Source organism: Amphiura filiformis, chromosome 19, assembly GCF_039555335.1.
Source record: "Amphiura filiformis chromosome 19, Afil_fr2py, whole genome shotgun sequence".
Taxonomy (NCBI): domain Eukaryota; kingdom Metazoa; phylum Echinodermata; class Ophiuroidea; order Amphilepidida; family Amphiuridae; genus Amphiura; species Amphiura filiformis.
In genome coordinates, this window is record NC_092646.1 from 59,586,281 (window position 1) to 59,601,072 (window position 14,792).

The 14,792-nt window shown below is 39.6% G+C and overlaps 1 protein-coding gene across 1 annotated transcript in view; it reads left to right on the plus strand.

The window, feature by feature from the left end:
* The first annotated feature begins 1,034 nt into the window (after positions 1 to 1,034).
* LOC140141575 (serine/threonine-protein kinase PLK1-like) overlaps positions 1,035 to 14,792 on the plus strand; it is an 83,254-nt gene continuing 69,496 nt past the window's right edge. Inside the window, 1 exon segment of the mRNA XM_072163486.1 lies at positions 1,035 to 1,147. The gene's annotated coding sequence lies outside the window, so the exon portion shown is untranslated.

Below are 14,792 nucleotides of genomic sequence, written 5' to 3' on the forward strand. Positions count from 1 at the left end.
ATTATCAATGCCATTGTACCAGCACGTATATCATTAGTGGTGCCGTCAGCAAGTCTTTTGCACCTTGGATGATCTTCAAGGCCGCTCATTCCATTCTTGAACTCTAAGAACCATTTCGTTGCTGTTGAATACCAAGGACTTCATTACCATTTACAGCAACTGTACATTGTTAAATTTCATTTGAGTTTTCACCGCCTCCGGAGAAATTTCCATAATGACCCTGTATTCACTTCTGGTAGTACCTGTGAATTCATGGAGGTATGCTTCCTCTGAAGAGTGTCCTGCCCACATACAGTGATGCAAAAATCTAATATCTTTGTAGTAATGTTTTGAAGGAACAAGCTTTCAAATGAGACCAAATTCAATAACGTGCGACAAAGTAGTATACCGAGTTCTACGAACTTTTTGACCGCCCCTCGTAGTGATACATCTTAAAAAACACAAAAAGCAGGTCTTTTTGAACAACTTTTATTTTTTCAATTTTTACAGTGGATTGTCACCCGATTTTGTAGAATGAGCGATAAAATTAAAGCCATATTAAATATATTTTAATTTTGATACTAGTATTCATTAGTTTACCAAAATTATGAAAAATCATGATTAAAACAACTATTAGACCTACTGGGAGGTTTTCTGGTCAGAGAAAATGAAGTAACAGTGGTTTCACTGCTTTGTAGCTGCAAAGTAAGGGAGGTTGATTTTGGAACTGGGGTCTGAAACAAGTGGAGATATCTGTGAATCCATGTATTGTACAAGTTGTTTATTTTTATATGGAAATAAACGAATGAATGAATGAACAGTGTCAGCACTCCCTGGCGCAAAATTCAGGCCTAAGAGCGCCATCGTAAATCTAATTGCTCGCTCCTGCTCATGGAAGTGAATGCATCACTGAGCGACAAGTAATTTTAGCAAATGAAGCAAAGCGTTTTATGTGTATTGGGAAAAGCACGCTATTTCATTGGCTAAATAAATCGCTTGTCGCTCACAGTAGAGTATGGTTCAACTTCACTCTGAATCAGAAATCAGAATTCGCTGTCGATAGTAAAGTGGTAACATGGCGCTGATTATGTGTCAAATGACAGCGCTAAAATCGCTTCTATTTCTTGCATTTGATCTCGACAACATAGTTGACTGGATTTAGGACAAGGTAAGCGTGATATGTGTAAAAAGGAGACATAATTTAGTGCGGCATTGAGCTGTACGTGACATTGACAGACTGGACAGATGCCTGGTCGATTCTATCATTAACATTATCAACATTTTGTCAATATGATCCAGACTTATGCAGACTGCAGTAAGCTTAGGGGTGGTGCAATAATTATGTGTACCCCTGGGGGGTAAATTCTCAAAACGGTCTGCCAAAATCGCTTGCCCCCTTTGGCCGTGCCAAAAATCTTTGCCTCCCCCCCTTTCGACGTGCCAAAAAACTTTGCCCCCCCCCTTTGACGTGCCAAAAATCTTTGCCCCCCCTTACACATGCACGATTTTGGGGAACCCGAATTTAAAACATTTAATTGTCTTATCATATAAATACGAGCGCAGCGAGCAGGAAATTTTGCATTTGAATGTGTTCCTAATCATGTTTTCCTACGCCTTTTTAAAGTTTTTAGGGCGTAATATAGAAACGGTACGTACGGTACCCAAAATATCTGTGCCAAAATTGCTTGCCCCCCCTCTTTCGACATGCCAAAACCACTTGACCCCCCCTTTGACCTGCCAAAAATGCTTGCCCCCCTTCTGGCCTGCCAAAAATCTTTGCCCCCCCTATAATTCACCCCCCTGGGGGTACACATAATTATTGCACCACCCCTTACACGCACTGCATGTTATTATTCAGCAAATTACTTCAGCGGCGGTGTCTGTCTACTCTGTTTGATTATCGTGTAAAAAGAACTAGGCAGTGTTCGATTTACCACCTGCATGCCTGCACAGTGCACATATAAATGCAGGTAGCCCGAGGTACTTACACATAATATATGCACACCAGGGTTCGGAAAAAAAATTTGCGTAGCAGTTTTTGGCTAATTCATCATAATCAGGATACTTCCATTTACATGATTGATATACTACAGCCAGTGTTTGAAATAAGGACTAATCCTCTTGTCCAAAAATCACTGCAGGACAATCATATAATTGAGCTATGTACGGTACTTGACCCCTGGACAACCACTATTTGGATTCTTTGCACTCAAAAACATGACATACCGTATATATTTTTGGGACAACCAAAATGTTTTGAGGACAAGCAGAATTCATGCTTTTGTTTAGTTGTCCTCTTACATGTAGTTCCAATAATTGGAACTCACGGCTCCGAGTTATAGGCCCTATAACCCGTATTGTGATTGGTTGCAAAAGCCATTCTTTGAAATCGTAAGCCAATCAATTTACGGTATGTAATTAATGTGACCAGCCCTCGAATTAACCCACAGCACCCACGGCATGTTGCCGTGGGTGCCCATCCCCACTGCTGTAATGCCCTCCAAATATGTCCTTTACCCAAGACAGTCACTTGCCGTGCCCTCTAATGAAGTTGCCGTCGGTGCCCCAGCCCTGCCCCTTCATTATAAAATCATCTATCTATGTTTGTGTGTGTTTTCTTCACTTTTGAGAAATTGCCTTGGTGCCCTTCTCTAATTTTCAACGGTTGCCATGATGCCCTCTTGAAATATTAAAAACTGCCGTGCTGCCTTGCCTTTTCAGTGAAAATCCAAGGCAATTTTCAACTTGCCCTAAAAATGTTGCTGTGCCCCTTCAGATCCTTAATTCGAGGGCTGAATGTGACTCGCCAGTAAAGTAGGCCCCTACGTCTAACCTGATTGGTTTACAAAACTACTTTGATAATTGCTAAGCCAGTCAGCGTGCTCGATGCAACAACCTCGTAGAGGTTTTCGAGAGGCGAATTCACGTGGTGATCCAGCGATTGAGTATAAATTCAGGTTGACAACTGCTCTCGCGCGAGATCGCAGGTGCAATAACAATACATGGACACAATCAGTGACATTTACACAATGGAATAATGAATTATTTATGACATGCATCGGCTGGATTTTACGATCTAGGTAAGGTTTTTGGCCTGTCCCTGCGTGAATATCCTTAGTTTTCAGCATCAAAGATACTTGCGATGACCATTTTTTTTGCGGACACTTTGATGACAGGTAACTTTTATAGGTCATAGGGTAGAAACTATAGTTGCACAATTTGTACGAAATATATACGGGCCTACATTTTGTTATAGGCCTAAAATGTTTACAAAAATATATTGGTCCATACGTTGTGCTTGTATTCAGTTGTTCGACGTATAGAGCAAGTTATACCATTTACCAACTTGATGTGGGGAAACAAAATACAGACTAGACGGTATGTAGAGCAAGGCCAGGGTCGCGCTGATGCGCGTCTGGGCGTCAGGGACGCGTGGAACTGTTGTTGGGACGCAATAAAATTAACCTTCAGCTTACCTAATTAATGTGTTAGACAAGAATATCTCAGATGCACAGAAAATCAGGCATGTAAAACCTTATGGACAGGGTACAAAACAAATCCCGATCATTTCAGACAGAATGTCAAAAACAAATGCTCCAAGAACTATATATCAGATCGTTCACTCTGAATACCAATCTGTTGAAACCATACCGCGGAAACATGGCATGTTGCCTCAGGGGATCGACGCTAAGTCAGGTACCGCGTGAGCAAACTCAAAAATAGCGCAAACAGCATGAGCGTACACAAAAGAAACTTCGCGCGTAACATAAGCGATGTCGCCAGTTCTATACGCTGTACCGGCATCAGCTGAATTCGAGTACGCTTAGAGGGCACTGGCATGGAAAATTCCAATCTGTGTATTTAATAATCTAAGGTTGAAACATTGTGCAAGTCAAGGCTCTGCGAATGAAATAGTGTGACAACTTGCGAAAGAATCTCTCCCTTGTATAAACTGTCAGTGGGGGATTCCCCCGATCATGCATGCACAAATGTTTACTACTCGGGCGATGATCGTTTTATCGGGAGTTTTTGTTTCGCCTGAACTATGTTCAGAAGGATCACTATCATGGTGTGTGTTGTCTCGCCTGAACTATGTTCAGAGGGAGACTTAGTAATCATTATATACTTCATTAATATATTCTTGTTCATTGATTGGTTAAAAGTGGATCACATGACCAAAAATAGTTCTACCATCAGTACTCCTATCCGTAAATAGTACCTCTAAGCCGTAAATAGTATTTTCAATGTCCCGGATGAGCCGTAAATAGTACCTCCAAGCCGTAAATAGTACTTTTGACCATGCCTTCAAGTATGCGGCGCATTCGATGCTTGACGGAACAGTTCACACACGCTTGAAACTGCCATGGCGTCATTTCGCGCTGCTGTAATTGGTTAGCCCGATTTTAGGCTATTCGATTTGTTAAATGGTAGGTTGTGCTTAAATTAGCCGTGCTGTTCACTCAGGATAGAAGCGGGAGAGTCAAAACGTCAAATAATTTTCTTTTAACAAATCAATGAACAAAGAACATATTAATGAAGTATATAAAACAAATATATACTGCCTTTATTCGAAAGTTCTGGTTAAAACTATGGTCCCTCGTTGAGATCAATTAATACTATTTTCCTTCGGCTGCGCCCTCAGGAAAATAGTACTGTTGATCTCACCTCGCCCATAGTTTTAACCAGAACCTCTCATGGCAGTATATATTTGTATACTATGGTGTGTGGGGGGTGTGTCCGTGTGGGGGGTGTCCGTGTGTGTGTTCGGAAAAAGCTTGTGAACGCGTTATCTTGAGAACCATAAGTGCTATGATGATGAAACTTTATAGGGGGTAGCATGACCAGAGGGTCTCGACCTGATTAGATTTTGAGCGCAAAATATGGTAATTAATTACCTCATTTGCATAATTTATGCATAATAAGCAAAATACTGTGTGAACAGATTATCTTGAGATCCGTATGTGATACAGTGACGTAACTTGGTGGGGAGTAGCGTGGCCAGATGTTCTTGAACTGATTAGATTTTCAGCGCAAAATATGCTAATTAAGTACCTAATTTGCATACATGTAATTTATGCATATTTGATGCGTATCAAGCAAAAAACCTTGTGAACAGATTATCTGGAGATCCGTATGGGGTACAGTGATGTAACTTGGTGGGGAGTAGCGGGGCCAGAGGTTCTCGACCTGATTAGATTTTCAGCGCAAAATATGGTAATTAAGTACCTAATTTGCATAATTTATGCGTAACAAGCAAAAATACCATTTTCTCAGAGACTAGAGGTTGCACGTTCCTCAAACTTGGTGCGTGGGTGCATCTTGACCCCAGACAGAACAAGTTTGTATTGGTTAGCATAGACATACCACCTAGACCTATGACTGCCCATCCCTTACCACAGCGGGAGGTGATATTGACGGATCAATTGATAGGGTTACTAGGTACTAGTTTGTCTGGGTTGGTTAGTGGGTCAAGGTCACCTAAGGTCATCCAGGGGTCATCTGAGGTCAAATTAGCAAAAACTGCCGTATGGGCATGAAACTGGGTGGGTACAGTCAACATTTAGAGCTTAATTTTTGGAAGGTCATTTTGGGGTCATGTGGGGTCACCCAGGGGTCATCTGAGATCAAATGACTAAAGAGTGTCATATGGGCATGAAACTTGGTGGGTACAGTCAACATTTAGAGCCAACATTTTGGAAGGGTCACCCAGGGTCATTCAAGGTCAAATTACTAAAAACTGTTGTATGGGCATGACACTTGTGGGTACAATTAACATTTAGAGCCAAATTTTGGAAGGTCATATCAGGGTCATCCAAGGTCATCCAAGGTCACCCAGGGGTCATTTGAGGTCAAATTACTGAAAACTGTTGTATGGGCATGAAACTTGAGTAGGCCTACAATCAACATGTAGAGACAAATTTTTGGAAGGTCATTTTGGGGTCTTCCAAGTTCACACAGGGGTTAACTGAGGTCAAATTACTAAAAACTGTTGTATGGGCATGAAACTTGGTGGGTACAGTGTCAGTTACCATCAGCCAGGTAATCATGCCCAGCCAAGAATGCCAAATTCATTTAACTCTACCAAAAGTAATCGTAAAAGCAGGCTGTCGCATAAAAAAGCAGGCGAGACTAAGTGGTTCGAGAACCGCCTTGTATACCATAGTAAATCATCATTTAACTAATTTTCATGTCATGCTAAGTAAAAATGGAGTTTCCTCAACACAAAAAAGTCAACTTTGTATTCTTTATTGATGGATGATATAGGATAAAATAGCAGTGAATTAGCGGCACGTGGTAAGATTTGGGGTGTTGAATTCTGCACCTTTTTACATTAAAAATACACATAAACATAGTCACGTCGTGTGATCATAATTTTTAAGAACTTTGCCAGTTTTGAAGGGGTTGATTCAGGTGTAATAGGTGAAAGGTCAGAAATAGGGTTAGGACTACGTTTTCGATAATTAAGGGTTGGCGACTTGGCGTTCTGACTAAATAAAAAGCTCCACTAACAATAACATTTATACATGATGAACAAACAGGACTGTGTTGTAAAAAACAACCCCTGAACAAGGACTGGATTGTAAAAAACAACCCCTAGTTTTTGGGTTTGCACTCCCATATTTTGGATTTTCTTGAAGTTCAGAGGTTGTGCAATTATGAGGGTAAAATTGGGGGGGGGGCAAGAATTTTTTGGCAGCCGGGGGGGGGGCAATTTTTGGCAAGTCAAAAAGGAGGGGGGGAAGTGCAAGTGATTTTGAGTATATTTTGAAGTATATAAAACAAATATATACTGCCTTTATTCGAAGTTCTGGTTAAAACTATGGTCCCTCGTTGAGATCAATTAATACTATTTTCCTTCGGGCTGCGTCCCTCAGGAAAATAGTACTGTTGATCTCACCTCGGGCCCATAGTTTTAACCAGAACCTCTCATGGCAGTATATATTTGTATACTATGGTGTGTGGGGGGTGTGTCCGTGTGGGGGGTGTCCGTGTGTGTGTTCGGAAAAAGCTTGTGAACGCGTTATCTTGAGAACCATAAGTGCTATGATGATGAAACTTTATAGGGGGTAGCATGACCAGAGGGTCTCGACCTGATTAGATTTTGAGCGCAAAATATGGTAATTAATTACCTCATTTGCATAATTTATGCATAATAAGCAAAATACTGTGTGAACAGATTATCTTGAGATCCGTATGTGATACAGTGACGTAACTTGGTGGGGAGTAGCGTGGCCAGATGTTCTTGAGATGATTAGATTTTCAGCGCAAAATATGCTAATTAAGTACCTAATTTGCATACATGTAATTTATGCATATTTGATGCGTATCAAGCAAAAAACCTTGTGAACAGATTATCTGGAGATCCGTATGGGGTACAGTGATGTAACTTGGTGGGGAGTAGCGGGGCCAGAGGTTCTCGACCTGATTAGATTTTCAGCGCAAAATATGGTAATTAAGTACCTAATTTGCATAATTTATGCGTAACAAGCAAAATACCATTTTCTCAGAGACTAGAGGTTGCACGTTCCTCAAACTTGGTGCGTGGGTGCATCTTGACCCCAGACAGAACAAGTTTGTATTGGTTAGCATAGACATACCACCTAGACCTATGACTGCCCATCCCTTACCACAGCGGGAGGTGATATTGACGGATCAATATTGATAGGGTTACTAGGTACTAGTTTGTCTGGGTTGGTTAGTGGGTCAAGGTCACCTAAGGTCATCCAGGGGTCATCTGAGGTCAAATTAGCAAAACTGCCGTATGGGCATGAAACTGGGTGGGTACAGTCAACATTTAGAGCTTAATTTTTGGAAGGTCATTTTGGGGTCATGTGGGGTCACCCAGGGGTCATCTGAGATCAAATGACTAAAGAGTGTCATATGGGCATGAAACTTGGTGGGTACAGTCAACATTTAGAGCCAACATTTTGGAAGGTCATTTTGGGGTCATCCTGGGTCACCCATGGGTGATCTGAGGTCAAATTACTAAAAACTGTCGTATGAGCATGAAACTTGGTGGGTATGGTCAACATGTAGAGCCAACATTTTGGAAGGTCATTTTGGGGTCATCCGGGTCACCCAGGGGTCATCTGAGGTCAAATTACTAAAACTGTTGTATGTGCATGAAACTTGGTAGGTACAGTCAACATTTAGAGTCAATTTTTGGAAGGTCATTCTGGGGTCATCCAAGGTCATCCAGGGGTCTTCTGAGGTCAAATTACTAAAAACTCTCGTATGGGCATGAAACTTAGTGGGTACAGTCAACATTTAGAGTCAAATTTTTGGAAGGTCATCCGAGGTCACCCAGGGGTCATCTGAGGTCAAGTTACTAAAAACTGTCATAAGGGCATGACACTTGGTGAGTAGTACAGTCAACATTTAGAGCCAAATTTTTTAAGGTCATTTCAGGGTCATCCGGGGTCACCCAGGGGTCATCTGCAGTCAAGTTACTAAAAACTGTCGTATGGGCATGAAACTTGGTGGGTACTGTCAACATTTAGACTCCAAATTTTGGAAGGTCATTTTGGGGTCATGCAGGGTCACCCAGGGTCATTCAAGGTCAAATTACTAAAAACTGTTGTATGGGCATGACACTTGTGGGTACAATTAACATTTAGAGCCAAATTTTTGGAAGGTCATATCAGGGTCATCCAAGGTCATCCAAGGTCACCCAGGGGTCATTTGAGGTCAAATTACTGAAAACTGTTGTATGGGCATGAAACTTGAGTAGGCCTACAATCAACATGTAGAGACAAATTTTGGAAGGTCATTTTGGGGTCTTCCAAGTTCACACAGGGGTTAACTGAGGTCAAATTACTAAAAACTGTTGTATGGGCATGAAACTTGGTGGGTACAGTGTCAGTTACCATCAGCCAGGTAATCATGCCCAGCCAAGAATGCCAAATTCATTTAACTCTACCAAAAGTAATCGCAAAAGCAGGCTGTCGCAAAAGCAGGCGAGACTCGTGGTTCGAGAACCGCCTTGTATACCATAGTAAATCATCATTTAACTAATTTTCATGTCATGCTAAGTAAAAATGGAGTTTCCTCAACACAAAAAAGTCAACTTTGTATTCTTTATTGATGGATGATGGCAATATAGGATAAAATAGCAGTGAATTAGCGGCACGTGGTAAGATTTGGGGTGTTGAATTCTGCACCTTTTTACATTAAAAATACACATAAACATAGTCACGTCGTGTGATCATAATTTTTAAGAACTTTGCCAGTTTTGAAGGGGTTGATTCAGGTTTAATAGGTGAAAGGTCAGAAATAGGGTTAGGAATAAGTTTTCGATAAATAAGGGTTGGCGACTTGGCGATCTGACTAAATAAAAAGCTCCACTAACAATAACATTTATACATGATGAACAAACAGGACTGTGTTGTAAAAACAACCCCTGAACAAGGACTGGATTGTAAAAACAACCCCTAGTTTTTGGGTTTGCACTCCCATATTTTGGATTTTCTTGAAGTTCAGAGGTTGTGCAATTATGAGGGTAAAATTGGGGGGCAAGAATTTTTTGGCAGCGGGGAGGGGCAATTTTGGCAAGTCAAAAGGAGGGGGGAAGTGCAAGTGATTTTGAGCACACATTCATGGGGCATGTTCAAAACTAAACGCTCGAAACAAACTTAAGAAATAGTAGGCTTATGGAAATTTTACCTTTTCCTGCTTGCGACGAATACAATTTTTAGCAGGCTGGGTGCAAGCAATATTTACCTTTTTTAGCCGTTTGGAAATTTTACCCCTGGGAGGCTCATAATTATTGCACGCTGTATTTTGTTGATGTAAAATGCATTTAATACAACCCCATGTCCAGCATATCGTAAGTTAACCTCTAATATTAGTGGGTGATGTTTCCAGAGTCGGACTCGGACCCCTTAAAATTCCCATTGGACCCCTTAAATTTGACTTTTGGAGGGCTGAATGAGTCCAACAAAAATCACTCAGACCCCTTAAATTTTGAAGCCAGCGCTACCCCCGATACAGAGGGGGACAAAAAACAACAAAAGTAGGCATAGAAGTAGGTAAAGTTCGATAGCCAAAAATTACCAATTCTAAGGCCCACAGAAGTGTTAAACCTGCAAAAACAACACGGATCAATAGGAATACAAAAGTGCACTGGAACAAGTGATGAAAATCACTATGCACATAAGCAGACATAGAGAACCAAACAACCAATGTAGGTACAGGCAAAGTTCGATGGCCAAAAATTGCCAATTAGCTCACAGAAGTGTCAGGAAAACAATACAAAAGTGTACAATGATGAAAATCACTGTACATTATAAGCAGACAACAACAAAAGACCGACGTTTCGAGCAGATGAACTGCTCTTCTTCAGGGACAGACAACAAAATATTATAAAATCAAACAGCGAAAACTACATAGTTTAAGGCCGTGTGTTTTGAACTCGCCACTCTTAGCGTTACATCACAAATATTATGAATTTTTACACCAATCAAGTTTCAAATTAGAATATCTCCACAACTATCAACCCTGAACTAGCAAAAGTATACTTCATAATAGTGGGACCCTTGAAAATTTGTCAGGACCCTTGAAATTTTAAAGGCAAGGGTGCGGGGTCGGACCCTTAAAAATTGGTGAGGACCCTTGAAATTTCAACGGCAAGGTTCCGGAGGACCCTTGGATTTGTTTTCTTATTTCGGGGCCTGCCACCGGCACCACCAACCCCTCGGGTGCCAGACATGTGCACAGGCCTACCTTGCCACGGGGGTGTAACCTGCCCGGCCAAGCTTTCAGCAACCATAACTGTTTGCACGATAATGCAATTGCATCACATGGGATACCTGCTCATGCATAATGATTTGTGAAGTGTGATTTTGTGACGTTTGGTACGGTTAGGGTTGATGAGCCCTATATTAGCTCATATGATTATTGATCAAAATACAATACAAAGAAATGTAAAATGTTTGTATTATGAAAACCGTATGTCGATTAGCTTCAAATAATATGTGACCATCCACGACGAACCCAGTGTAAAGTCGCCAGTGCTTATTCAGAGATATGAACCAATAAGCATTACAGAAATCAATAGAAAAAAAAAAGGAATTTCAACAGCAAAATTGATTTTTGAGCACCTATTACCTAAGGGTCGGTTCATAGTGAATATTCAAAGTAAGGCTGGCATTTTGGCAAGGGTAGCGGTACCCGCCGAGATTACATTACCGGGTAATTTTTATTTTTTTGGTTTTGTAGTGCATTTTGAAATCATTAATAGAGTACGGTATGACATGAATACAAAGTATCAATTTTCATATTAAAAATACAAAATATCTTGAAATTTTTTTTTTTTTTTTTTAGGTCAACCATGAATGAGGTCTAGGTCCAGGGACACTACAAAACCGAAAAAATAAAAACTTATTTTTTGCAATTTGGTACCGGTTACCGCCCGAAAAATGCGCCGGGTACCCGAAAATGCCAGCGAATATTCGTTGTCGAATACTTTTTGTGACGTCAAAATATATACGGCAACAAATAAAATATGATAACACGCCAAGTTGAATCGGATTAAATATCGCGCAACTGATAGCGAGATAGGCCTACTATTGATTTATAGAAAGGCTCGAGGTCACCTGAATATCGTTCGACGAACGATGATTTCAAAAATCCCCAATGAAAATTAACCTGCACAGTTGTGCAAAATACGCCTGGATAGTTCCAAAATGGCTGATAGTGATAACGAACTGAAAGAAAACGTTATTAGTGAGGTACAAGCATATTTTATATGACATAGACTATATAAAGACGTCCAGAAAAAGGAAAATGCCTGGCAGGCAATAGCATTCCAATGCTGTAGTGATGGTAAGTTATGTTTTATGCATATAATATGATATTTAGGCTTACAAACATAACCTACAAATGTACAAGTGAACGGTTCATTGTTTGCTAAATCCAAGCGAGATCACCCGAAAATCTATGCAAGAGAAATTTCTACTGCTGAGTGTGATCGGAATCCGCCCCTCACGTGAGGGACGGACATCAATAGATTAATTGCTGTGTTTAATTAACCCTTGTTAAAATTTATTCCTTTAAGTTAGGTTAATATATAACCCTTCAACCAATATAGTTATTTTATGCATGGAAATGTTGCCACATGTGCATCAATTATTTCGCTATACAAAATTTTCACGTGTGAGGGACGGAAATCAATAGAATAAGCAATCACCACCATTAGTTACATCTTCAAGTTTTCTGTTGAAACTTATACACGTGTTTAATGAATATACTTTTCATGAGTAATGTTCCATCTCTCCAAAAATTAAGAAATTTGACTCAGTTTGTTTTCAAGGCGTCTATGAAGCGGGTCCAAAGTTTATGTGAGGGATGGACATTTTCTATGTGAGGGACGGACAAAATGTTACAAAATTTCAAATTTGGCAAGATTTCTCCAAATCCACCACTAATGCTATCCTTCACATCTAAATGAAATGCAGTCAAAATAATTCAAGTTCAGTGGAAATATCATATGATTATGCCCCCATGAATACTTGTGTGAGGGACGGACAGCTTGTCTGTGAGGGACGGACATATGATGGCCTAAATATCTTATTCAGTGTGTATTTCACTTTTAATTTCAAATTACACAGAAGTTTTACTTCATGCTGTTTGTTTTCAATACCCAATTGTAGTTTTACTGATAAAGAAGCAGTAATTTACAATAATATTAATTTTAATAAGTTGGTGTGAGGGACGGACACTCGGACAGACCCTCTTTTTTAGCAACAGGACCTTCAATTCCAAATATTTGGGAGCATGACCTTCTGGGATTGGCCTGAATTTGTTTTAGACAGACTCAGGTCTGACTAGGTAGAAGAATTGGGTTTAATATTTAGTGGCCAAATATTTTCACTCAACATACATTGGTACCTGTACATCCAAAATCAGTTGGTGTGAGGGACGGACATGTCGGTCCCTTAATTAATTAAGGACTAATAACTCTTTAGATTTAAAGATTGGTAATTTTAGTTTCTTTATCTCTAGTAATAGGGATGCCCACTCTCAATACAGTTTCCACTAGAACGATTTTTCATTTACTGTGTGCGTGCACTCACACACGTATTGTCTATGGAGAAACTGATCGATACAAGAAATCCCAGGCATGTTAAATGGCGTACATACTTGTTTTGATCCAAATGTAGGCCTATATCAGGGTGTTTCAAGAAATTCCTGATTCCACCAGAAAACATTCACCAAACTTTTTCCTGTTTGGTCAGTAAATAGAGAGGACCTTCCTGCATGAAGAGATCAACTTTTTTAATGACAAATTTAATGAGATGAGAGCTACAACAGGTTGAAGTGACACCATTCCGTGCATCAGGTGTTCAGAGCGCAATTATCTCCGAATTTGGAGTGAATCAGACAAGCAAACTTACATACTCATAAAATTTAACTATTTATGAAGACAAAATGTGTAGGATGTTAAGAAATTTAAGAATGTTTAAGCCTACATGGCCCATCTCAAATCATGCACTTCCCGTGCACTTCTCACTACCATGTCCATTTCATAGGGAGTATAAAACCGGGGACCATCATGGCTTCCATGCACACAGTGTATTGCTCAATGTAGTAAAGATAACCTTTGAGTTGGAGCAAATTTCTCAAAATTGGTAGTGATTAATGTTACCAAACTTATGCCATGATGAAATATAATAATTTTTGAAGATAAAATGTGCTGACCTTAAAAGATTGAACAATGTTTAAGACTACCGCTTTTCATTTGAAATAATGCACTTATTGTTCATCTCCTCTATGGAGATATTTTCCATAATGCGGCCATCTATGATCATGCTTGAGGTTTCAACAAACAAACCATGGGTTTTGAGGTCTTATAGTTTTTGTTGTATGTCAACAAAATCGATTAAATTTTCAGGATGATCTTATTTTCATGTTGTTATAAGCAAATATAATGTTCCAGATAAGATAGTTAATAAATACATTAAGAAAAAGTACCTTAAAGTTGCACTTTCTGTTAGTATTCCTTTTTGGACTTTAACTTTTTAACATGTTCTAGCAGCCCTATATAAAACCGTGACACTCGAAAGGCCATATCTCTGGAATGAAACGTCCGATTAAGATTATTTAAACGCCAAAATGTTTCTTTCATCAATTCCCATCCAATAAGTTAGGTCTGAATCAATTTAAAAGTACTTCAATTTTTAGTGGACATGCCTACTAGTAAGGTGAGCACTAATATTTATAGATCTAGGGTGTATGCTATTTTAATTCCTTAGAATATTTCTCAGAGAAACAACTGAGGGACGGACACAATTTCTAGCATTCACCTTCCATGACCTCCAACTCTCTTCTGAAAGACATCTAATTAAAAATCTCATTGATATTTCATGTGGCAGGGGTTGCACTATTGATATGTAAACAAAAATATTTTCACGCAACATACATTGGTACCTGTACATCCAAAATAAGTTAGTGTGAGGGACGGACATGTCCATCCCACACATTAATTAAGGACTAATAACTCTTAGATTTAAAGATTAGGAATTTTAGTTTCTTTATCTCTAGTAAGGTGAGCATTAATATTGATAGATAGGGTATACATGGTGTATGCTAATTTAATTCCTTGAAATGTTTCTCAGAGAAAAAACTTTTTTGGATTTTTATCCTTGAGGGACGGACAAAATTTCTAGGGTTCACCTTCCATGACCCCTCCTATCTTCTGGAAGACATCCAATTAAAAATCTCATTGATATTTCCTGTGGCAAGGGTTGTACTAATAATCTGTAAACAAAAATTGACAATAGCATCTAATCTCTTTCTAAAAGAAGTATTTTCAT